This window comes from Canis lupus, chromosome 9, assembly GCF_048164855.1.
Source record: "Canis lupus baileyi chromosome 9, mCanLup2.hap1, whole genome shotgun sequence".
Classification (NCBI taxonomy): Eukaryota; Metazoa; Chordata; class Mammalia; order Carnivora; family Canidae; genus Canis; species Canis lupus.
In genome coordinates this window covers 66860980-66887591 of record NC_132846.1, presented here as the reverse complement: position 1 = coordinate 66887591, position 26612 = coordinate 66860980, and the positions used below count along the sequence as shown (strand labels likewise).

The 26612-nt window shown below is 51.6% G+C and overlaps 1 long non-coding RNA gene across 1 annotated transcript; it reads right to left on the bottom strand.

Annotated features, from left to right (window-relative positions):
- Window positions 1–1017: 1017 nt before the first annotated feature.
- LOC140639564 (uncharacterized) lies at window positions 1018–21625 on the bottom strand. Its single transcript, XR_012036224.1, has 4 exons — window positions 21505–21625; window positions 21037–21375; window positions 3678–3832; window positions 1018–2096 (listed from the first exon to the last, which is right to left on the bottom strand). It is a non-coding gene; the product is annotated as an uncharacterized lncRNA (long non-coding RNA).
- Window positions 21626–26612: the final 4987 nt, after the last annotated feature.

Here is a 26612-nt window from a genome sequence, read left to right as displayed (position 1 = left end):
GAGAGCCCCGAGGCCGTGGAAGGGAATCACCAAAGTTGCACGTAGCACCGGCCCCGAGCCCCCGCCGGGTGGGGAGCTCGTGCTACCTGCAGGCGCCCGCGCATCCCCGCATCTCTGCATCCCCGCATCCCCGCATCCCTGCATCCCTGCATCCCGGCCTCCCCTCCCGGGACGCGCGACGGGGCGGGCGGGCCGCGGCGATCCCAGATGTCGACGCTAGAGAGCGCGCAAGGGTCGCCGCGCCGAGCCGCGTCCGCACGAGCAGCGGCGGGCGGGACCCGCGCGCACCGGGGTGCAGGCTGCAGGCTGCAGGGCTGCAGGGAGCCGGTGCGGCCGGCGGAGGGGTGCGCCCGGCCGCGCGGGGCGGGGGCGCTGGTCCCTTGCAAACCGATGTCGGGAAGTCATGCACTTTCTTTATCAGGGGGAGAAGTTGCCTCTGCATGGAGTCTTGGCAGGGCTGAGACAAGCACGTGTGGCACCAAAGGGGAGGCGGGGGCGTTGGTGGGCGGGGCTCCAAAGCGTACCCCGAAACCCCACCCCTCGGCTCCAGACTGTACCCCGAAACTGCTTGGGAGGAGAAACTCAGACCCCACCAGCACTCACCACTGCACGGAAGACACACGGACAAACACCCTTTCAGGATGGGGGCAGGGTGGGTGGGATGAACTTTAAAAGCCTTTTAAAGCAAAAAAAAAAAAAAAAAAAAAGGAAGCGAGGTTTGCACGAGGCTGAGGTACTTGAAATGATTTTTGTGTTGCAAATTGCTATGCTTTTACTGAGGCGCTGATGAAAATAAATGAAGCTCCTCTCTCTCTCTTTTTGCTAATAAATGAAATGAAAAAAGCACCATTATTATGCCACCTGCTTCTAATTCCTAATTGTGGTAACTTAATTCTCAGGCCGTTGTTAGCTGCTTAATATCACGGGCGCACCAGCGCATACACACGCAGCAAGCCCTCCCCACCCCCACCCCAAAGCGGTTTGGGTCTCTTTTGGGGGCGGATGAGTGAGAAGGTGTGCGGGCTTCGGGTGTTTATTGAGTTTGGTGACAGTTCCTATCATGAAACGTGCGTTTTGGGAAGGAGAAATCTTTATTCTCTCCAGCATCCCAAGGAGAGCAGAAGGCATAAAAGGACTTCTGAGATGCTCAAAATCTAAATAGTGCATGAAAAGCGATCGTTGAGGCCGTCCATATTTCCTCTATACCGAAATAGAATGGTGTATATTTGCTACAAAAAGAGAAAGCCTCCATTTTTATAAGCTGGTTCCTCAGTGCCTTCTATGAACCTCCAAATCACACAGTTCCCGGCACCCAGTACTATAGCTTCGGCCCCCAAATGAAAGCCTTTCTATCCCTAGAGTAGGAGGCTGGGGCATCTGATTTAAAATTCCCTCCTGGCAAGTAGAAATTACCAGACCCAACCACAATTTTCCCAAAGTCAAAAGCTGTATATGGCATATTGTCTAATTTTTCCCTAAAAAACTAAGCTTTTTTTTTTTTTTTTTTTTTTTTTTTGCTTGTTTGTATCTAATGGCCACTCTTTTTGTTGGGAAGTTCTGGAATATGGGACATATTGGGGAGATATCACAGGAGTCCCAAGAAGGTCAGAGTTAGGAGAGGAAAAAAATGTACCTGTAGTACAATCGGGAAAGGATGGGATCTTTCCTTTTGCCCCAACACATTTATCTTCCCGAGGAGTATGCAAACAGCTAAATAAATGCAAGAGAATAATAACAGTTTAATCAAGGACAATTTGCCGGTGTCGTTACATCAGTCAGGAAGGCCGAAGTGGCTTTTGTGAAACCAAGTGAAATCAACTTCATGCTTATTGCCATGGCCTCGTGGTCTTTGACTTCCTCGCCCGAGCCGAGGTTTTTCTCTTACTGTAAATGAAGAGCACGGTGGAACATGCAGGCTAAATTGTACGCAAGCCAGTTTGGGGCCTGGCAGGGAAAGCAGCCAGAGCCGGATCCCAGTTCAGAGTACCCTCCGAGTGTTGCAGCGACACATGGCGATGTCCTGGTGACTGTGAAATCCCGCTCTAGCAGATGAGAACCCCGTCCAGCTCGTAGCAGAATGGCAAGCACGGCCCCGTCTGAAAGATGAACAGAGTTCACCGGGGAGAGGATGCGCAATGGCCAGCCCCGAGTCGAGAAAAGCCAGGAGAAAGCACTCTGAATGAAACTTAGCAAGCTCTCAATGGAGCTGGAGCAGCAGGTGCTGCTAAATAACCAAAATAAGGTTGCAAGCAACAGATCCCATGTTTGCTGGGTTCTTCCCTACGCTGCCTGACAGGAGAAAGCCAGTGTATAAAAAATAATAAGCCCACATCTGCAGGCAGAGCTAGGCCGGTGGCAAGGAGATGCATCGAATGAACCCCCAATTCGGGAAAATATGCAAAAGGTTTGCTCTCTCAATCCTCAGGAAGAACAGCAAGTGGAAAATATGTGTCTGGGCCATAGTGAGGTAGGGCGGATGAAACATTGAATGTTAATGCGGATCATGATCAACCTAGAGTGTCTTATTTACATCTTAAGCTATTTGTTGCTGATTCTCTATGCAACTGTTTTGTACTGGAATTCTCAAAGCTGAACCAGAAGCATTTAAATGACCCCTTGCGTTTGTTTTGTGTCTTCTAGAAGGCTCACACACACACACACACACACACACACACACACAGCCGGTCCCAAGTCTATGCACACAGGCAGAGTGTTACCCCCCCCCCCTTGTCTGTACAAATCTCTGGCATCTCTATATTCCCAAACACAGGAGAATCTATGTATTTATTTCTCTCTTGAACTCAACTACGAAACACAAGTCAACACTCTTAAATGTCATCTTTTAATACCTCATATAAAAGGCAAACTTTTCCTAACATGCTTTCCACCGATCCTATTTAATGAACTCCCCCAAATGCTGTGTGTACCCAGTTTCATCCGCAGAGCTAAGGCATGACATAAAAAAAATATATATTTTTTTGGTATTAAAAAAATGAAAGGAAAAAAGCAGGGGAAATATTTTGAAAGTCAATTAAAATTTTGTGTACGTTTTCATTTTTTAATGATAAATTAAGTTACTAATTTTGTCCGTGCTCTTTGTAGACACTGCAGGTTTAATTGCTAATTGTTAACTGCGAATGAATACATTTGCATATTAATTAGCTCCCAATTTACATTTTTAATTTGCTTCCTTCAAAAGGTGCAAGATAAAAGGTCGTGTTATTTTAAATAATTTATGCTTTATTGCATGAAATACGCTAATATGAAATGTGCCTACTAATTTTAACCCCTTTTCTAAGAAGGAAAATGAATACCATTAAAAGAAGGGAGGCAGAGAGCTGGGTGGTGTTTTGAAAAACATTAAGCCATGTTGTTCCTCGGCAGCAGAACCTGCTTTTTCCTGCAGCCTCGTTGGGCTGAAAAATGAATATATTTGTTCCTTTACCATCAGTTTTTAAAAGTGATAATATATTTAAAGAACAAAACAGCTGCAGTGGATGCAGGCGGTGGGGCGGGGTGGGAAGGGGGCTGCTCTGTGCTTTATCCAGGGAAGGACTCACAAAATGGGTCTTGTTTTCTAGTAAATACTGCCAGCGAGTGGAAGCCCTGGTAAAGTGGAGAAGCACCCAGCAGAAGCCGCTCTCTGGCCCCCTCCCCCTGAAAGTCCTGCCACTCACTTCTGTCTCGGCTTTGGAATCCAAGCTGCTCACGCTGGCTTCTTGAAAAACCTTGAGCTTGTTTTAACAGGAGAGAATTAGTTTTCTTCCAAGAGCTGACCAAAGAGGTTCTCAAATTGCAATTTTCACTCCTCACCTCTTGTCACTCAGCTGCCCTGAAAGAAAATAAAACCCGATGGTTAAAAGGTAGCGATATTAATACATCATGGCTTGGACCAGGAGAGTAATACTCCATTTGGAAGGGAGTGCACAGACTGCCATGATTTTTTACCATTATTGATAGAAATGTGTCCTTTATTTTATTCCTCTTCTCCCTTGTAGGATGTTATTTTGAGCCGTACCCGCAACTGTGGCGCTCGCTAAGATTCTGCAGGGCTTTCGCAACGATCTTTCTGGACTAGCATTCCTGAAACCTTTTTTAAAACAGGGTTTGGGAGCTAGAACATATGAGAGAAACATACACTTATGATTTGGAGAATTTGAAACCTGTCACCTTCGCTCTCCTGTTGCCACTGGGTCTTAGCCCATTCTGTTAGGTTTTTTTTTTTGCTGGTGGAACCCAAACCACGGTCTTGCGGTGGGAACCTCAGAGGTGAGGACCCCCCCCCCCCGCCCCGAGATGGCCCTCAGCAGGGTTAATTCTGGAGCTCTCTAGGTGGGCAGGATGCACCAAGAAAGGAGGAAGGAGGACAGTGTGTTCAGTGCAAGACTCAGAACGGATGTGGATGGCATTGGGGAGCCTCCCTGCACAGACCCCAACCCCTGACCCAAACCCTCCCTTGTCTTCCAGACCAAAGCACACCCTCTCGGCCCAGGGGGTGGGGGGACCGGCCTGGGATGGAAACTGTCTGGTATCAACCAGGCTCATTCCAAGGGTTAAGCAATGGAACCGAGTTGGTTGTTCACCAGAGGATGGATCTTTCCAGGCAATTATAGTTGCAGTGACGGGAGCACCCGCAGGTTCACTCTGGAAGACACACTGGCAGTTAGGTACCCCCCACCCTGGAGAAGCCAGGTGCATGGGCCCATCCCTCCAAGTTACTAGGATTTCCAGGCAATAGGACCTCTTTTTGCTCACATCCACATCAGCAGAAGGGACTCACGACAAGGTGCAGCCTTGACTGTCCATCTAGGAGCGGGTGACTGAAGGAGGGGCAGGCTGATAGCGTGTTGTTCGCATCAAGAGTAGACACCAGTGAGCTTTGAAAGGCGCCCAAACTGCCATACAATAATTAGCTTAGGGCCGTCTCTGCCCGCAAGTGGAAGGGGGAACACAGGGATGTGCGGGGCACTTGCCTTTTGTGCCACGCGGGTGGGTAAACCCTGATGTGCGGGTTTCGTCCGCAGTGAGTGTTGTGCCTTTGGATTCAGCTGTGCCCTGACGCTGCTGTGCATCCCAGGGCACAGACGCTGCGGGGGAGACGGCTTTCCCTGCGTCACCCCGGCCCACGAGCCTCGCTGCGTTTCTGCCTCCGAGGCGGACCCTTCCCATATTTCATAGGCTCCAGCCCTCCCGTAAATCAGGGGTTAATTGTGATTCTTTCCGAGCACAGGCAACCGGGAAGCTTCTGAAGCATCACTTGCAAGTAGGAGCTCAGAGGGAGGGGCAAACTTTATGAAATCCAACTTCACGGCTTTTTAGGCTTTTTAACCGAGCCGTTTGTTGTGCGTGTGTGTGTGTGTACGTGCGTGCGTGTGCCTAAAAAACACAGTAGGTAAAAACGTTGCAAAGTCCTGGCGCCCTTTCATTAAGAGAGCCACTTAGGACGGGTGCAAATCACCCACGTGGAGCTTTGCACAGCCCGCGTCTCTCTGACACGCAGCCCGGTTTGTTTAGTGTAATAGTCAAAACATTTTTTCTTCTCTCGGGTCATGTTGATCTGTAGTATAATTTGAATTCTCAAGCTGTTATCCATACATCATTCCCAATAGCATCCAAAGGAAAGGAAACAATTTCATATTCTATAATTAAGCACTAGGAGCATGCAACAGGCGGGAGGGGCCCCGGGGAGGGCCGGGGGTGCAGCGGGGCCGGTCTGAGGTCTGAGCTGCAACCCCACGGCGCCCGGGCCTGAGCCTCACAGAGGAGACCCTCTTCACATCCGTCTGCTCCACGTTCAGGCGTGTAGCCCCCGCTCCCACCGCTTCCCTCCTTGAACGGAATCTTTCTGGAAAATTTCAGCCTGTGTGACGGATGTATTCCAGTGGGGTTGGTCTACTCCCTAATTTAAAAAGCAACCACTCCTGGGTGCACAGAGCGGTCCTATGTACTCCGTGCTGGAGAAGGCTAGGCGGGTTCCTTTCTTTTAATTCCTCCCCCCCTCCCGCCCCCCGAACAGGAGAGGGTTTGAAGAATTGCTTCTCCCATGGATACCGGAGAGGGGAATTTTAAGTAGGAAGAATGTAATCACCCAAATTGGAATTCAGCCAGGACACTGCCAGGGCAATTACTCCTCCTCTCGCGCTAAATACCAGGGGAGTGTGAGTGACCCAAGTGGCACAGACCTGCGGTTCTGCACCCCCGTTCAAGCCACGAGGCCCGCCTCGCACAGACTGGCAACCGCCCCCGCTGCGTCCTTCAGCTCAGCCCTGTCTCTGACCCGTCCTGCACCAAGGTGCTGTGATTCAAAGGGCTTTAAGCGGAGATGGCAAACGAATTTTTTTAAATGACAACTCTCACTTAGACCTGCAAGGAGCGGCTCCCGTCTCCGGGGCCCCCACCCGTCGATAGATGAGATTATTGTCCCGCGCCTGTCCAGCTCTCGGGGACTCTGGCAAGGCTGCTTCTCTTCTTGCCACTTCCATAGCCCAAAACTGAGCACCCAAGAGGTTATGACCTGCTTGAGGTCACGAACTCAGCCTCCAGGCATGCCCTACCCCAGACTGCTCCCCCACCCCCCACCCCCCGTCTCTTTTTTGATGGGAAAACAACCCGGAATCCATGCACCACTCAACTCTGCAGAGCTCTCTTTGAGGACAAAAGTTTGTATTTCAGGCAGGCTTTCCGTATCACAGGTAGGACTGTAGTGAACGTCCTTGGGATGGTCACCTTTGCACATGTCTCTGATTATGCCCTTAAGATAAGTTCCTAGTTGGGTCTCCAGGGTGGCCCAGTCAGTTGAACACCTGACTCGGTTTCGGTCCGGGTCATGATCTCAGGGTCGTGAGATCGATTCTTGCATTGGGCATGGAGTCTGCTTAAGACCCTCTCTCCCTCAGTCCCTCCCCTCCCCACTTGCTCTCTCTCTCTCTAAAAATAAATAATAAATCTTAAATAATAATAATTTCCTGGCTGTGGAATTATTGGTTCGAAGGAAATGCACATCTTTAAAAATGATATAAATGATCAAATCGCCCTCCACAGAGACTCGCCTGCTCCTGCTGGTTGGTTGGATCGTTGTAAACTTTATCACCTGCACATTCAGATTCCGTGTCAGTGAAAGACAAAACACATACGTCTTCCCTGCCGTCTGTCCCCAGGCTCCCACCCTGTAACTCCTCACAGTGACCTGGCTTTTCCGGCTGTGTGGCATCTGTGGCTTTGCATCAACAGGCTGGTTCTTTGGGCTGGGGCGCCAGTGCGCTGGGGTCAGGGGTGGTGCTTTATTTGAGTCCCTAACCCCAGGGCCTGGCCTGGCCTCCCGCGGGGGACTGGCTCCACCAAGACCTGTGCTGGTGTGAGTGAGGTCCTGGTTCCTTCCCAGAGCAGAGGACGGGAAAGGACACAGTGTTCGGAGCCAAGCCCACCGGGTTCCCACTGCCCCCCATCCCAAGCCACTGTGTGCACATGAGCAAATTCACTTAGTCTCCCAGGAACATGGGACCACAGTGTCTGCCTGCCTTGCAGAGGAGCTTCGAGCTTTAAGGGCAACTAGATGGTAACACCTGACTCTGGTTTTGAGTCTTCTGGTTCCCATTCATGGTCATCTAGTGTCAGTTCATCAACAAAGTTGTCACTAACCGGCAGCCAAGTGAGAAAAATGAGACTCCGACGGTGAGATTTTCTTAAAGCAAAATCTATTCAATTCAAAGGCCTTATCTTACTCAGACATGATATGATTGCTACTTTTTTGCTGCTAAAACCTCCTTTTGTTTATGAAGTGATGGTGACTGGATGTGGGAAGTTGTTTTATTGTGTCTGTATTTTTAATCAGACACACACATACACACGAAACACAATAGGGAATGACTCTCTCCGAGTCCCATTGACGCCAATGATTGTTTTTGGCTCAAAACATAAAGGGCTCAGAACAACCGGTGAGGCTGGAGCTCCAATTGGACTTCTGATCCAATATCCCAACCCTACGTCTGCCCTGGGAGTAGAGTAGGAGTGGGAAGGCAAAACGGCAAGTGTCCCCCAGCGAAATGCCCACCCTTGGTTTTGAGTATTGGAAAGAACAAAATGAGTCTCTCTTTTTTTCAGGACAAAAATGTGAGAAGTCTGCCTGGGGGCCCATATGGAACAGTGACTTGGGGGGGAGCTCGCCACCCCCAAGGGCACCTCTAGACTTGCTCTCTGTTTGGCTCCCCTTCTGGCTTCATCATCCCCATCCTTCTTCACTCCACATGGTTTCTCCAGCTTATTTGTCATCCATCTCATGAAGCGTTCTAGTCCCCTGTGGCTCATGACCGTTTCTAAAAATCAAACCTATCCATAAAGAATGGAGACATGCCAGGGTCCGGGAGATGCACATGGGGACTGAAGGCTCTGGAAGCCAACAAAGCCATCTTACATCACCTTATGGCCTGGGTGTTAGTACAAAATCTTGCTGTATCTTGGTGACTGCCATTCCGTCTTGTCCAAGGGATTGCAGATCCCAGCCCCCGCAACCCTTGGCCTCATGTCTCCCGCTGTGATGCATGAGACTTAGGCCAGATACATGCAGAAACCACCCTTGGAGGAGGCAAATTACTAAGATCTGTTCAGAGAAGCATGTGGGATGCAGTACCACCCCAAACAAGGTCTCATTCTTTGGCCAGGACTTGAGGAGCAGCCCCAAAGGCCATGGATTTGAAGACTTTCAGCACCTAAAGGCCCCAGGGTTCTCTGGCTGTGAAAAGGGGCTTTATGAGTGCAGAGGTTATGGAGCAGGTGCAGTTGATGGGAAGGAGGAGGACACTAGTGGGTCTTGTCATGGCTTTAGTGGTGGCTCCCTGAAAGACCCCTAGAGTCCGTGACTGTGACCATATGTCAAAAAAGGTCTTTCCAAAAAAGAAAAAAAAAAAAAAGAAAAAGAAAAAGGAAAAGGGTCTTTGGGGATGGAATGAAGTGAAGGGTCTCAGGATGAGATTGTCCTGGATTATGGGGGGTGTTGAGGGGCTAAACCTGACAAGTCCTTATAAGAGACACACAGACACAGAGGAGAAACAAGGCCATGTGAAGACCAAAGCAGAGATGGGCACAAGGCAAGGCCAGGAGCCTCCAGAAGCTGGAAGAGGCTAGGATGGAGTGACCCCTCGAGCCTTCTAAGAGAGCAAGCGCCTTGAGGTCCGTCGCAGGATTGTAAGAGAAGACGTTTCTGTCTGCCAACGATGGGAGCCCCAGGAAACCGATACAGGTCTCTCTGGGCAGAGGCAGACCTCTGTCAATTTAGGAGGTCAGAGCAGTCCCCGATGGTGCCGGGAGGGAGAGGCAGAGGTGGGCGCACACAGGGAGCGACGCGGTGCCCGCGGCCCCTGGGGAGGCTCCAGGGAAACGTGCCCCAAACCCAAGGGGTAGCAGCCTGCTTCGGGAGCCTTGGCGGGGCTCTGAAACCACTGCAGAGAAGCAGAAAAGGAGGATGAAGTACATAGGAGGGACAGGGCACATGCACACGGATGCCTGAGCAGAAACCACAGCGTGGCTCGTGACAGCGGAGACCTGGAAAACGTGCCAAGTGTCCTGTATTATGGAAACGTCTATTCTGCTTCGGAAAAGCCTAGAAGAAAAAGCTCCTACGTGTTTATCAGAGGTTGGGGGAATTATGGGTGATTTGGGCTTTTATTAATTTTTTCCCTCTCTTTCCACCTTTTCTAGTTTCTTCCACCATGGAATCCATGATCGCATAATATTTTTAAGGCTTTGTGGTTTTTTTTTTTTATAAGATCCTTAATGGGAATTGAAAGATAGTCTTTTAAAGTGAAGCCCTTCATACAAAATTGTCAGCAAAGTTATCTGTCTGCCTAAAAGAGCTTCCAATCCCCCTGGTGGGAATGGGAATTAGTTCAGTCCTTTTAGAGAACAATCGGGCAGCGTCTATTAAAATTTAAACTGCACATACCCTTTGATCCAGCAGTTTCACTCCCAGGCATCTATCTTAGAGAAATTCTCAAATACCCATGCAAATAGCTTGTAGAAGGTGTTCGTTGAAGCGTCACTTGTAACAGCCAAAAAAAAAAAAAAAAAAAGTGGAAGGGAGCTGATTGCTCCAAACAGGGGAAGGGTTGAATGAATGGTGTGTATCACCGGTGTGGAATACTATTTAACCGCTAAAAAGTGTGAGGCAGGTTTGTACACACTGATATCAAAAGATTTCTGAGCTATAGTTAAGGGAGAAAAAAACAATTTGTGCAATATGAAGTTGCTTATAGAAAAACTACCAACCAACTTTTGTGTGTGTGTGTGTGTGTATAAAAAATATATATGTATGTATACATATGCATATAAAACATATATATATATAAATATATATATATTTGCCCAACAAAAGAGATGACAGGCTGTGTCAAACCCCCCTCTGCCTCTTCCTTATAAGGACATTGGTGATTACATTTAATGCCCACTGGATCATCCAGGGCCTTAATCCCATGGGCATCCTGAGTCAGATGTCACACTGTGCATAGCCAGGCAGAAGGAGGTGGCTTTGGGAGGGGAGTGACAGGGGCAGGGGCCTTGCCTTTTGCTTTCTCTAAGTGTGCACTGTTCGAATATTATACGTTAAGAATACAGCCACGATTAGTGCATTAAGATAAATCAGCTGGAGGCATAAAGACGCTGGAAAGCTTTCGTGCACTGAAGCGGAGCACAGGACTGTGGGCAGGCACCCTGCCCTTCCCTCCCGTGTCATCACGTGAGCACACATCACCTCCTCTCTCTGCTCCGTGGTCTCATCTGTCCCACCACCTGTGTCCCATCGCAGTGTCCTACGCCCCTTGGAGCTCAAAGGGTCTCCTCTCCAATTCTCTGTTTGCAATGACAAAAGAAAAAATTCATTTCCCTTCCTTTGGGTGGGTGGGTGGGGACCCACCATGTTGCTCTGCACCACGTTGCTCTGCAGGGGAGAAAACAAAATGAGGAAAAAAAAAACCCTCTCATCACATGACTCCTAGAGCCCACCCAATACCCAGAGCCCCCAAAGTGCCTCTTCTGCAGAAAGAAGGCTACTTGCCCCCGACCCAGTAGACTTTTAAAATAGTTGATGTGCGAAAAGATTTTCTGAGACTTTGAGAGGGATTTTTAGTACCCTGCTCTATAATAACCAGGAGGTGTTTAATAAACATGATATGCAGCAGTTGCTAAGAGAATCTGATTTATGTACAAAAGCAATGCAGAGCAACTGCTCATCGGGGTTGTGTCCTTTTCTTTGACTGTGAATCCTGATATTCTTAGGGAAGCAGTTGGGCTGAACTTTATTTATAATCAGCTTACAGCATGGATAGCTGTACTGTAAGTGCTTCTCAAATTACATAGCAAATCTTGTTGTCTCCTTAGGCAAATAAGAGGCCCACATCATAAGCTTTAATTGTAATACAGGTCACTGTCAAGGGTAAAATATTTTCCAAACCCTTCTGATTAGTGAAATCGTATCTGACTGAGGCAGGGGCTGGGGCCACAGCCATAGCACCTGAGGACAGCTCAGAAAGCATCCAATAAATAAATTGACATTAGGGAAATCTCATTACGAAAAAAAAATTTGATTTTTCTACATTTGCGTTGGAAGAGTTCACCAAGATGCACGGATCGTTCGTTCCAAGGAGCTTCCCTCCAAAATGAGTCCTAAATACGTTCCAGAAAATACGAGACAAGAGAGGAAGGCTTACTTCAGTAGCTGAGAGAGAGAGGTCAGAGCAGATGGGAAAGATTAATTTCCCAGAAACTCAAGCAGGACACGCACAAGACTTCGAGGCTCTCTCCCTTTGCTACGGCTGCCCGGCAGAGGGAAGCCACAGCACAAACCCTTAGCTGTGGGTCTACAACCCCTCTCCATGGGAACCTCCACAGAAGGATCCCAGAGAGGCCGAAACACCTTTCTAGAACGTTCTCACAGTCCATGATTAACACGTGATGGATCGGAATCAAAAAGCAATCCTGCTTTCTTAGCGCCCTCTTAAAGTCTCCGTGACCTGGCTTTCTCATTCTGTGAACTCAGACGGAAGGGAGCTCGGATCAACCGTTCTTAGCTGAGGCTCATGTGGGAACAAGGGACAAGCTGGATCACTCTGGGCATCAGGCACATCCTCAAATTCTCAACAAAATTTAAAACACGCATATATCCCTTTCTCTTTTGTTCATACTCAAAAGTCCAATTCTCAGCTCCTCCACAGAACCTTCTCTGCTTCTTTGTCCCTTTCTAGAAAGGACAAGCAGATCCCTTTCCCTGTACTCAATTCGATCCAGCCTCAATGCAACCCCTGTGGGTATGCCCTCAGTTAGTACTCAGGTGTCGGTGCATATGAGACAGACGGAGGGGTTCTCCGGGCGCCCTAAACCCACTCATTCCTTCAAGTCACTCAATAAATAGGGATCAAGCACCTGATACGTACCAGGCGTGGTTCTAGGCGCTGGAGGTACAAAAGTGGCCAAGACAGAAGGGGTGTGTGCAATTTATAGTTTGACGAGGCGAAGGAAACCAAACCCAAATAGAAAGCCAAGGACCAATGGGGATGATCGCTGTTGAAGGAAGCAGCATTAACAGAGACCGCCCAAGGTCCGCGAAGGTCTCTCGGCGACCCGGAGGTCAGGGCCCGCGTGCCGAGGTGGGGTTGGAGTGCTCTGTGGAGACTCAGCAAGGCTGGGAAATACAAGACCAGTGCTCTCCCCCCTGAGCTACGGAGCCAAGGCTGCAAAACCTGTGCCCCATGCTGTGGGGACTTGGCGGTCTGCAGAGAGTGCTGGGTGCTGTGCAGTCGCCCTGCATCCTTTCTAAACCCTGGGACTCAGGTGAGCAGAGCAGATGTACTGTCCCCTTTCCCAGAAGAAGAAGCGGAGGCTGATGGGTAGGAGGCCTGCTGGGAATCCCTCAAGCAGTGAGCAGCGGCTCCTCCTCACTGTTCTGCACCCCCCCACCCAGACGCTGGAGCCTTGAGATGTGTTCCCATCCCCGGGATGACCGTGACAGGGGTTATACCAGGGCAGGATAGCCTACAGGTGTGCCCTTGCGCAGTGACCAGCCTGCACCACTGCACAGGGCAGCCCTCGGCAGGAGGGTCTCTTTGGGCATCTGAACCGCACTGTCCTTATCTTCTGTTGCTTTCACTCTGGGACTCCATCTGCCTTTCCCCACCTCCTTCCCACCCTGTCTTCCACTTTACTCCATATACGTCAGGCTCCTCCGTGCAAGTGGGCCTCGGAAAATGCTGTTTCTCTTGCTTCTCCTGACTTCTACTCAGGTTCTTAGTTTTCTTGATCCTAATCCATGACACCTGTCACTGAGAAGCATCCCTGACTCTCCCCTCCAAGTCACTAAAACCCTTCTCGAGTCTTCCTGTAGCCTCTCTGACTTTCCCTGCCTTCCCGTCTCAGTCAGCCGCCAGAGTAATCTTTAAGGGGTGCAAATCCCACCATATCACTCCCCAGCCTAAAACCTATTCCAAAGCTTTCCATGGCTACCAGGACACAGATCAAATCCTCCCAGTGGCTTCCAAGAACTTGCTTCGTGTGGCCTCAGCTTGCCCCACATCCTCACTTGATGTCATGCTCTCCCCTCATCTTTGTCTAGTTTCTTGAATTCACAACTTCATCCTGCCCCAGGGCCTTTGCACATACGGCTTCCTCTGCCGGGAATGCAGAAGGAAACTTCCTGACGTAATTGAAATATGGTTTTCCTGTTTTGCTCTCTCAAAATAAAAGCTGACACTTCGCAAGTGATGTATGCTTCAGACAGTGCTCTAAAATTTTTGTGCATTCACCTATTTAGTCCCCACACAGACACCATGAGGGAGGTGGTACTTATTAGTCCTCTTGCTTTGAAGACCCAGGCTGCAAGGCCCTGAGAGGTTAAACACTTTGCCCAGAGATACACAACTAATTAGAGCTAGAACTGAAATTCAGGTCAGTGTGATCTCAGAACCCCCAGTCTGTCTACTTTCTTGACCCCATGGGGAAGCTTTCTATTTACAATAGTGTGCGTGCCGCCTTGCCTTATTTTTGTAGATCTAACACAGAAAGAAAGCACGCAGAGCATACCAAGTACCCAACAAATATTGAATATGCAGATCCACGAGGCAGGAGTAGCTGGGGAAGAGACAGAGCCGTGCCTGGTGCGTTCCCTCCCAGCACCCACAGAGCTGGGCGGTGATCACTGTAGTGGTTTCCTTGGCTGCCGTAACAAATCACGGCAAAATCCGCGAGTTTGAACACCACCACTTACTCTCTTCCACTCTGGAGCTCGGAAGCCCAAACCTGGTATCAGTGGCAGGAACCAGGGGGTCAGCGGGCCTGTGCTCCCCCTCCCCCAGAGGCTCTAGGACAAAATCCATTTCCTGGGCTTCTAGAGCTTTCTAGAGCTGCGTTCCTTGCATTCCTTGGCTCACAGCCGCATCCTTCACCGCCAAGGCCAGCAACTGTAGCATCGGGCTTTAGAGGCTGTTCTGTCTTCTGTGCACTCTCCTCTGCCTCCCGTGGTAGGAACACTCAGGAGCACATTTAGGATCCACCGGACAGTCCGGGATGGTTTCTCCAGCTCGAGATCTTTAACCTAATCACATAGAGGATGCCCCCATTGCTGTGTACGGTGACGTACTCACAGATTCTGGGGGTTGGGGCCTGGCTCTCTTTGGGGACCATTAGTTAGCCGGTCACAATACTAATAGCTATGAACCAAAAGCTAATTGTCATCTTATCCCCTGCCACTCTCCGAGCTTCACACGGGGCTCCCATCAGACCTCACCACAGGGGCTACCACACAGATACTCAGCACCGCTCATTTCTCCAGTGAGAAGACCAGGGCTTAGTAAGAGGCTGAATCAGGATTCGAACCCAGGCCACTGGGGGTCCAAAGCCTTGCAACTAACCCCATGCCACTTCTAAGCTCAGCAGGCATCTCGGGAGGGCAGAGAACAGACCCAAGCACCAAGGTAAGGGGGCCCCATAGCCTCACAGAAAACCTCACAACAAGCTCCAGACTGACGCACCCCGGCCGCCTCGGCATGGGTGGTAAGCCCTCTGCCCTGGAGCCTGGGCACCTGCAGGCCAGGCAGGTGGGAGACCCGGCCAACCCCGCCGCGTGTCAGCCTCACTCAGTGCCCGCAGCTTTATGGCCTCGCGCCCGGCAGGCCTCCGTCATCGCCAGCCACTCCGACTCGGGAGCACTGCACCTCGTTAATGTATTATTTATTTTATTACCTTATTGTGGAAGTCGGTGTTTATAATTCGCTACTTTGTATAATGGCCTTCTAATGCACACAGTGCTAAATAATTTAACGATGTCTTGCCACAGCCCCCCAAGAGCCCAATTCCTTCATCCTGCTAACTAGGTCAACGGTTTAAGTCCAGCCCCATCATGTTCCTTTTCTGTGGAGCATCCGGGTGGAGTGAGTGTCACCGAGAGATGCAGGCCAGGACCAGGGGTGACTAGCATCCTGGCATCTGGAACATAGGGGTGCCGCCCGTCACCTCTGCCTCGAGGGCAGGGAACATGTCTGGTGGGCTGAATAAAGGTCCCCAAAGACACATCCTGAGCCCTGGGACCTGTGGATATGTCCCTTACACGGCAAAAGGGATTTTGCAGATGTGATTGAGTTGAGGACATTGAGATGGGGAGGGTGTCTTGGATTATCTGAGCAGGCCCAGTGTCATCACAAGGGTCCTTGTAGCAAGAGGCAGGGGCCTTGCCGAGAGTCCAAGGGGAGAGGCAATGTGAGAGATCTGGAACTATTACACATCTGGCTTGAAGATGACAGAAGGGGCCCCAAGCCAAGGAGTTCAGGTGGCCTCTAGAAGCTGGGAAAGGCAGGAAACAGTTCTTCCTAGAGCCTCCAAAAAGAAACTGCCCTGCTGACACCTTCACTTTCACCCCATATCCAGTTCCTGACTTCCAAAACTATAAAAGAATAAATGTGTGTTGTTTAAAGCCAGCAAATTTGTGACTTGTTCTAGCAACCGTAGGAAACTAATACACCACATCCCACCTAACACAGAGCTTGGCACACGGCGGGAAAGTCTGCTGAAGCAACGAGATGAGCTCCGCCGGCATAGATGATGCGGGCGGAGGGTTGATGGAAGGCTACCCAATGACCCGTGAGTATGGACGCAGCATCCAGACACATTGACACCAGCCTGGCGAAATCCGGGCCAGATTCCTAAGCCTTGGCCAAATGGGGTTGGCAGGCAAATGGAGCCCACAGAAACCCCAGACCTCCACTACAGCTAATGGGCTCCATGTCCGCTCCTGCCAAGCTTTTGGCTGGTGAAATGTACGATCACTTGCTCGTAGTCAGATGTGCTTTGTAGACACCAGGGTCCCCACCCCAGCCAGAACTCTGGAGGCAGGCAGCACAGGTTTTGCAACCCCCATAACAGAGGTGAGAAGATGTACCCCGGGGGCTTCCGCGAGCCAGGGGTGGGCCTGGCACACCTGGAGTCCCACGACCCCTCGTGACACCGAGCTGCTGGGGTGTGCTGAGCTCCAGATGCATCTTTTCTCCTCTTATGGGGGCACTGATCCACCCTGTCAGGCAGCACAGGGAAAGGATCCAAGTAGGTCCCTAATTTGATAACCAGCTCCTGTATCACTGATGGCTCTTCCATATGAGCTATAGGTTAGGGAGGCAAATTCCTTTTCCTTCCCCATCTATCATTTGGTCTCTGGTCAGCCCGTCAGTCACCAGCCATGATCGAACACCTCCCTTGAGCATCCATGCACTCCACCCACAGGAAAAACAAACATATGAAGCATCAAGTTCCCGGCCCTGGGGACCCGGTGTCTGCAGGGTAGGCTGGCCAAGGGCCAGGAAAGTCGGAATCCCGGAGCAGAGGCCATGAGAACTTCAGCTAACTTTCTCCTGTTAGTCTCTAGGTGCACCGCTTGCTGGGGCGGGGGGCGAGGCGGGGGGGGGGAGGGGAGCCGACAGGAGGGGGAAACATTAAAGTTGATGTGACCCACAAAGAATGAGCCAGGGCCCTCCCCGCCCCCTGTGATGACACAGTAGGTCGAGGACAAGCCTCCTATTTACTTATGGAATTTCCCCGGGAGACCCACGCTCTCAAACAGAAAACACACACATGCATCTCTGAGTGCATGATGAGGAGCCTGTGTTCCAGAGACAAGGCAGGCCCACCCCACCCCCAGCAGAGTGCTGCTGGTGTGGCCTGTGGTCGTGGGTTTGTTAAGGTTCGATGGTGGGTTTACGCCCACCCCTTCCTTCATCTGTTCACGCCACACCTGTGCATTGAGAGCCTAGCGGGGCTGGGCGCAGCTGACACCCGCACCCCCGACCACCAAGGAGCTCCCACTCTGCGTGGGGAAACGGCCATCAGCAGACCGCCGCTGGGTGGGCGCTCAATGCCACGGTCCAGGGAAGCTCCAGGGAGGGACAGGGGCGTCAGGAGGACCCAGCCAGCCTGAGAGGCATCTGGGGAATGTGACACCTGCTCTCAGTCCTGCACAACTAGGAGCTCATCAGGCCACGCAGGTAGAAAGGTGGCTGCCATTCATCAGGAACCCAGAATTAAGAGGATATCGAGTGTACTCCTGGAAACACAGGATTCCAGTCTTTCCTGGAAGGCTTCCTCCTGGCTGAATAAATGGGCAACTTGCAACTTTAGACACCCGGGGAGGCCATTAAGATGCTACGTGGTTTGAGGAAGCGGAGAGCCCTGGCTCTCTGAACCACAGCTAGTGTTCATTGGGCCCATGCTTGTGACAAGCCTTGACTGGACTTTGGGGACACGGCAACGGCCCAGGAACCATTGACCCACAAAGGGAGGGGTGAGTGGTGGCAAAGGCGACCCCCAGGTATCACTAAGTATTCACCACGGACACATGCTGTTTGTCGGCCCAGTGTCCCTCCTCCTGGGAACTGATCTGTGCCTGAGCCTTTTACAAGATGTCACAAGAAGAAAAGCTCATGGGCGAGCAGCAGGGTGATGGTGGCAGGAATTAGCCTAACAGACCCCAACGGATGGTGACTCTCAAATGAGTGAGTTGGGGCTTCTTGGTCATATGCTGTGTTTCCTCAAGAGATTTGCCCACCGCACCCCCACCCTGTCAAAGACACACAGATTTCTCCTTTTAATAATAAGGGAATATAATAATTACCACCAGCACTATTGCTGAAACTAGGAAACCTTGTGCCAGGTGCTATGCTACAGCACTTTATTGCATTGAATTCTTTTTTATTTTTTAAGATAGATTATTTATTTATTTATTTATTTATTTATTTATTTATTTATGAGAGACACAGAGAGAGGCAGAGACACAGGAGGAGGGAGAAGCAGGCTCCCTGTGGGGAGCCCGATGCGGGACTCGATCCCAGGACCTGGGGTCACACCCTAGGCCAAAGGCAGATGCTCAACCACTGAACCACCCAGGCGTCCCTTTCACACTGAATTCTTAACTCGGCCCTGGGGGTCAACTAGCATTTTCTTTATTTTACAGAAAAAGTGGTTGAGTTTCAGAGTAACTGTCTTCCCCAAAGCCAACAGCTAGTTGACGGCCTCAGGACTCAAAACCGGGTCTGCCGGGAGTGTTGCGTGAGGATGAGTCAAGACATGACCCAAAGACCTCAGGCAGCCCACTCACCTGGACTGCCTGTTAAAAATGCAGATTCCTGGCTCAGCCTCTGACATAAGGAATCAGAATCTGGGGTTGCAGAAAGGAAGAGAATCTAGATTTGCATAAAACACTCCCTGCCCTAGGATGCCTGGGTGGCTCCTGGCTGGATGCCTGAGCGTCTGTCTGCCTTCGGCTCAGGGGGTGACCCCGGGGTCCTGGGATGGAGTCCCTCATCGGGCTCCCTGTGGAGCCTGCTTCTCCCTCTGCCTGTGTCTCTGCCTCTCTCTCTCTCTCTCATGAATGAATAAATAAAATCTTAAAAACAAACAACACTCCCACCCCTCCCACACCAGCATCCTGCGGCACCCCTTTCTATCTATACCGGGCAAGTCACCTCCTTCACTATAAATTCATGCTGCCCCTCACACAGGAAGACACGGCCTCCACCCCCACTCCCACCCGAAGGGCCATTTATGGCGTGTTTGGTGGTTCTTTCTTCCAGAAGGGGGGCAGGCTGTGCATAGAGCAGTCCCTATTTGTAACCAGCAGGATGCTCTAGGCTCTGCTGCTGTCCTAAGCAACCTTGAGATCTCGCTTGCTCGATACATGATGCTAAGCGTCCCCTGGCAGGGCACCCTGCCTCACACAGCACTGGGGGACGCAGGGTGATGTGGCTCTGCCGTCTTGCGTGTGGCCTCTCAGTCACGGCCGCAAGAATACAAAGTACGGGAGGGTCTCCCGGCTAGCAGTTAAATGCTGCAGGTAGGAAGAGATGTGGGTCACTCCCTCTCACAGCCTATTGGCCAGAACGGGTCCCCCCGCCTCTCCAGTGGCAGGGGGCAGGAAGTGGGGTCCTCCCATGTGCCCAGAAGGAAAAGAGGACCGGAGGTGGCCAGGGGGAGAGCAGGTCCTCTGGGGCAGCTGCTCAAATTGTCCGTCTCCTGAATGGCCCTGCGTTCAGAGACGCGTGATCACAGACCACCCTCTGTCCTCGGAAAGGTGACCCTCAGGGAAGGCGCACCAAGGGCTCTGATTGCTCCCGCGGCCCAGAGAGGGCAACTCTCAAGGGAGGAAGAAACAGAACGAGAGGCAGGGCAATGTCTGGGGAGGAGGCCCGAGGCCGGGCGTCGGGAGACCGGGGCTTTCATCCTGCTCTTGCCTTTGACTCTGTGCAACCTCGGGCAAGTGGCCTGAGCCTCCTGGGCCCCCTCCTCCACGCATGGCAGGCTGGAGGCGTGGGAGGCCTGGCAGCTCTGACATCCTACGGTTCTAGAATGGGCCATGCCCTCTGACCTCAGGTCCACCCCCACTCTGGGACGCGGAGGAGGTTTTCCAGCCAAGAAACCCCAATTGGCAGAGCAGCTCAGCCAGCACAGGTGGAGGCTACCGGGTGCCTCTCCGAGCCCCATCCGAGCCCCCAGACAGGGTGGCCCAGCGACAGGAAAGCCACTTGTCCCCGAAGGTCCCCGAAGGTGCCATGTCCACTTTCCTTGGGTGACCTTGGCAATACCTCGAGAAGGCTCGAACGTGGGGACTCCCCGAGGACCACCTCCAGGGGATTCCAGGTGGGCAGGGGCCTGATAGAGCCCTGGGGGTCTGAGGATGGCCCGTACCCCTCGCTGCTCCTCCCTGGCTCCTGACCAGACCTGATCAGCCCGGGGCCAGCTCCTGCGGGGACCTCCGCCTCCCCCTGCTGCACAGTCCGCTCGCCACCTCGGGGTGTACACCCTTGGCCACAGGCCAGTGAGAAGCTTCTAGAAGGCCAGTGAGAAGCAAGTTCATCCGGCAGGAGTTACACCCCTCACACGTCTCCTTCCTTCCCTTCAGTCCCTCAACGGGGACGATGCACGTGTGCAGAAAACTGTGACTTCATTTGTCTTCTGTGACTGCTTTCATCTTGCTCCCAACCCCGAGCCCTGTGACAGCAGAAACCCTGATTTTGCCAGCGAGGCTATGCCGTCACTTCCAGGGGAAAGCTTAGTGTCTTTTGGGACTTCTCACCCACTTTTTCTTTCTTTCTTTCTTTCTTTCTTTCTTTCTTTCTTTCTTTCTTTCTTTCTTTCTTTCTTTCTTTCTTTCTTTCTTTTTTCTTTCTTTCTTTCTTTCTTTCTTTCTTTCTTTCTTTCTTTCTCTTTCTTTTCTTAAGATTATTTATTTATTCATGAGAGACACAGAGACAGAGAGACAGGCAGAGACACAGGCAGAGGAAGAAGCAGGCTCCATGTAGGGAGCCCGACGTGGGACTCGATCCCAGGACCCCAGGATCACACTCTGGGTCGAAGGCGGTGCTAAACCACTGAGCCACCCAAGCCGCCCTCGCCCACTTTCAAGGACCCTCCCTTCTCCCTTCCCACGATGAAGTCTGGGCCCAAGGGGTCCCCGCAGTGCTGGGGGCAGAGCAAGGCCTTGTGAGGCCCTAAGTGACCCCCAGGTGGGGCGATACTCACCCCTGGGCCCTCTGTGCCTCCTGAGGAGTAGCACTGCCATTGGGACTCTGGGCATCCTGCTTTGGCGTCTGCTGGTCCTTGAGTGATGTGCCGCGCTCACTGGTCCTGGTCCCCAGGGCCCACTCCAGTGGCCCCCTCGCCCCACCAGGTCACCTCAGGACTCCAGCCCGGCTGGGCCTCCCGGAGTCTGCAGACTCTCCGTTGCTCTCTGGGCACCTTGCCAGAGAGGGTGGGCCTGGTGGGCCGCCCTGGGCCCGCTAACCGGACCTCTTCCCTTGGCCACCTCTCTCCACCACTCTGCACCCACCTCTTGCTCCCGTGGGGGTCTCCATGTCGAGCCTAGGAAACATGGAAGGAGCGCCCTGCTCAGGGACCAGACCCTGGGACATGGCCCCCCCCCCCCCCGGTGCTCATCCCGACCCCGAGCGTCCTCCCTTCCCATGCACCAGAATCTGCCCTCCTTCCCACCTTACGGATCACCCTCCCATGGGTCCTCCCAGCTTCGGCTCCTGAGATCTAAAACCCGGCTCTGGAGGCGTTCTGAGAAAATAGCTTTTCTCTTCAGAGAGCCTGGCTTGCAAGAACATTACCTCACAATGAGTTTTTATTTTTAAAGGCCAGTCGAAACTCAAAGTAGAGCAACACTTCTTTGTTCCAGGCAGTATCAGCCCTCGCTTCCCCGGAGCGAAAGCCTCATGGCCTCAGCTTCAAGTTCAAGGGTCCTGCGAGGGAGCGAGGAGGTGGGAGGAGAATCTGAGTTTCCAAGAAGACAAAACACGAGTGATATTTCAAAATAGTATTGCTCCTTCCTTCCTTCCTTCCTTCCCTCCCTCTTTCCTTTCTTCTTTTCTTTAGTTGGACACTGGTTTACTTCCACCTACATCCTGGTCACGCAGCATTCTGGGCGTGTGGTGATGAGTAAGACAGGTCCTTGTCTTCAGGAGCTAGCAGTTCATGGGGCGCCTGGGGGGGCTCAGGTCACGATCTCAGGGTCCTGGGATCCAGCCCCGCATCAGGCTCCCTGCTCAGCGAGGAGCCTGCTTCTCCCTCTCCCCCTACCCCTCCCCACCGCTCATACGCTCTCTCTCAAAAATAAATACATAAAATCTTCAAAAAAAGAAAAAAAAGAGCTAGCCATTCAGAGGGAGTAGGGTGACTAGCCATCCTGGTTGCCTGGGGCTGAGGGGTTTCCAGGGATCTGAGGCTTTTTGTGCTCAAACCAGAACAGTCCCAGTGTTGGTTACCCTGAGAGAGACTGATGATGCCATATAAGAAGCCATGAGCTTCATGCCACTACAGAAGGAGTCACTCAACGAGCTGGGGGAAATCAGGTTATGCTTCATGGAAGAGGCAGCAGGCACCAGTAACAGTATCAGCCAATGTCTGTGTGTGCCCTGTAAGCGTGACCCCATCCAATACTCACAACTCACCCCTGCAGCCAGCACCATATTGTTGTTGTTGGGGCGAAGCAGGCTTCCAGAGGAAGGGACTGGCCCAATGGGGAGAAGGGGACCCCGTCCAGAACAGGGTGGGAGTGGGGCACGATGAGCAGGAAACCAGAAAATCCCGTGGACTGGAGGAAGAGGGGATCCCACAGTCCCTGCCATCTGAGCTCGAGGCCTGGGAGAGGAGTTAGAGCACCCACCGGCGAACTGTGGAAGTCCAAGGGCCTGGAACTCACAGCTGGGGGGCAGTGCTCCCTGTGCCTCCCCTACACGGGAGGTGGGCTCAGAGTGTTGGTGAAGCAGCCCACCGGTGCTAGAGCAGATTCCAGCCCAGATCCACCTGGAGACCTGAACCCAAAGTCTGTGTTCAGGGACGCAGAGAGCCACGGGGACCAAGGAGAGCATATGGGTTCCCTGTTGCTGCTGTTAACACGCTGCCACAGTTCAGTGGCTCGAAACAGCACACTTTCTCTCCACTGCTCGGGAGGTCAGAAGTCTAAGGTGGCTTGGCAGGGCTGGTTCCCTTGGAAGGGTCTAGGGAGGGATCAGTTTACTGGCCTTTTCTAGCTCCTGCAAGTGGCCCGCATTTCTTGGCTCACGGTTGCATCCTCACCTCGCTTGGGCCTGTGCTTCTGATGTCACATCTTTCTAGTAAGCGCCCTTGTGATCACGTTGGGCCCACCCAGATCATCCAGGATGTGTCCTTGGCTCAAGATGCCTCACTTAATTCCACTTGCAAAGTCCCTCTTGCACATAAGGGAGCATACTCATGGGTTTTGGAAATCAAGACAGGGCCATCTATGGTTTGGGGGTAAGGGGAGGGCTCTCCTGTCTGCAGTGAGGAGACAGCAAGGAATCATGGCTGGGGGCATCCAAGAGGGCTCAGAGACCGTGGTGTCTCGGGGAGCAAACATCCAGAGAATTGTATGAGTGTTTAGTCGGGCTGCTGGAACAGAGACCCCAAAGAACAGATCCTCATCAAGAACTGTAATTCTCGAGGTGCCTGGGTGGCTCAGCGGTTGAGCACCTGCCTTCAGCTCAGGTCGTGATCTCAGGGTCCTGGGATCGAGTCCCGCATTGGCCTCCCTGCAGGGAGCCTGCTTCTCCCTCTGCCTGTGTCTCTGCCTCTCTCTCTCTGTGTCTCTCATGAATAAATAAATAAAATCCTAAATTTAAAAAAAAAGAACTGATTCTCTCTCAGGTGAACAATTAGGGCAAAAATAGTGACACCTATTTTTGTGAGGCTGAATGACACCCTCACAGTGTTGTGGGCCAGGCCCACTTGACCCTGGCCCTGTGTCCAATGTCCTTGACTGCAAGGCCCAGGTGACTTCCTGTCACGCCCACATCCCAGGCAGCTGGAAGGGCCAGCGGGAGAAGGAAGGTGTGCATCTACTCTTCAAAGGTATGACAGAGAAGTTCAGCCCTTTGATTCTGTCACAGTGGCCAAAACACAGTCACATGGTTATGACTAGCTGCAAAGAAGGCAGAGAAATTGCAGTTGTCTACGTGGCCAGGTGCATAGGTAAGTGTTCTGTGACCCTAGAGAACAGCGTCAGGTGTTGGGGTACTGCAGCCAAGTCTGCCCCAAGCACCTACGCAGCTCACAGAGTGCGTGGAGGGCGCCAAGGATGCAGCGGTGCTAAGGGCATCTTTGACCTTAGGGAGCCCGCGGACACTCAGAGACGGACAAGCAAACCAACAACTACAGTTCACCCTAGTGGATGCCTGCACGCTGTGCCATGAAAACCCCAGGGCCGAGAATCTGAGTCCGTAATGAATAATGAGTCCGTAATCCGTAATGAAATCCCACAGACCGGGGTGGTCAGCAGGGAGCCGGAGGGGAGCGGACTTAGGCCAACAGACATTTATTTTCTCACCACTGTGGGGGCTGGAAGTCCTAGCTCAGGAGCCACATGGTGAGGTTTTGGTGAAAGGCCTTCTCCTGGCTCGTAGACGGCTTCTCACTGTGTGTTCACATGGCAGGGGGGGACACGGGGGGCACTCTGGCATCGCTTCTTATAAGGACACCGATCCCAGGGGGAGGGTCCCACTCTCATGGAGGGGTCCCTTTTCATCTAAACCTGCTTATCTCCCAAAGGCCTCATCTCCACCTACAGCCCACTGGGCTTGAGCATATTAATGTGATTGGGGGAGGTGGCGGGGAGGCGACACATTCTGTAGCTGCCCCTGCCTTTGTCCTGTTCTCCAGGACAAAGAGGAGGAAATGGTGTCCTAGGGAAGGGGCCACCTTGGCAGAGTCTCCAGTGATCACTGTCCCCCACTTTTCCTCTCCCGAGGTCTGTGACCCGGCGTCCTCACAGTCTCCCCACCATGGTCTCCCTCTCTACCTGGAAGCACCCTGGTCCATGGCCACCCTCATGGACTTTGTCCTGAGCAGAGAGAAGCTCTGCTCTATGAGTGTGAGTTTGAGTGTGTGTGTGTGTGCACATGCACACATAGTGGCTTTTTTGTCACCCTAACCTTGGAACCCACCCGACCTCCAAACAAGCAAGCCACAGCCCCCTCATGGGTCTGAAGGCGCTGGTTTTGAAGCACGGCAGCAGCCTCCCCAAAGCCATTCCCTGAGCAAGGCTTGCCTTCTTTAACCACCACCCACTTGGAGGTCCCCAAACTGGGGAGATGCATCTTTCACTACTCTGAAAACCGGATTCTTCTGCTCAAATTAACCAAGTGCATAGCACCCACACACGCGCACACACACGCACGCACACACACACACACGCATTCGAGCCCAAATAGACAGTTTTTCAGAAATGAGGATGCAGATGAGAGACTCAAGGACAGGCCTTACTTGCCCTCTGTCAGTTTACAAGAGAATTTATTCCACATATTCATCGATGAATATTTAGCAAGGCAACAATAACATCCAATGACACCCATGAGATACACAACTCGGAGAGCTCTCTCCCAGGAACGTACACAATGCTTGATGTCAATGTTTTCACTGGACTGAATGTTTGAAATGCAAGCATTAGCTTACAATAATCCTCCCCTTCCCTCTCTGCCTCGCTCTCTCTTTTTATTTGTGTACCCAGCCATTTCTTCCATTTTTTGATGCAAACCACCAAGCAAATTCTTTACAATAACAACAGGTCTGGTGGGTTATGAGGACAGCTACCAAAGATTTAAGAAGCGTTTGTGGCACAAATGAATTTTCAGACATTCCATCCTTTCCTTTTGCTCAAAAAAACACATGCACACGTGCACGTGCACACACACACACACACACCCCACGTTAAGCAAGGGCTGTTCTAAGGTTGGCTAACGTTGGATGAGATCAAGAAAGCTGCAAACTTTTGATAAGCCCCTATGGCTGCTATTCAATAACAGCCCCCAAAGATACTTCGTTCCTAATCCCTGGGATGTGTGAATGTTATATGGCAAAGGGACTTCTCACATTTGATTAAGTTAAGGATCTTGAGATAAGAATGGGACCCCGGGTTATCCAGGTGGGCCCTCCATGTAATCATTAGAGGCCTTGTAGTAGGGATTTAGAGCAAGAATATGGGAGGGAGAGGCCATGTGAGGATGGAGGGTGGAGGAAGGGGACCACGAGCCAAGGATTACAGGCGGCCACCAGGTCCCTGGAGCCTCCAAAGGAGCCAGCCCTGTCATCGCCTGGACTCTATAGCCCAGTGAAACTAATTGCAGACTTAAGGCCTCCAGAGGTATAAAAGAAAAAAAAATGGTGTTATTTCTCATCACTGAGATTGTCATAATTTGTTACAGTGGCAGCAGGAAACTGATACAGTCCCAGTAGCTCCCAGGGAAGGTCTCTATCTCTTCCACACACGTGCTCCGGCATCACCTGAGAGGCTCACCCGTGGCTCTGTGTGCCAGCGGGGCTCTGCTGTCAGTGTGGGGCCACTAGAAACTACCCAGGTACTTGGCGGGGGGGGTTTGTGTTTGTGTGGTTTTTTTTCCCTAAAAGCTCTCTATTTTTCTAATCATAAAGTTAATAACGGTCATAGGAGGAAATGTAGGAGCTAAAGAAATTTGCAAGGGCATAAAACAAAAAGAACATAGCAGTCACCATAATCCCCCTCTACAGAAGTAACTTTCTTGGTAGTAATAACACAATTTGTACTTATGAGTTTAATCTCTTGA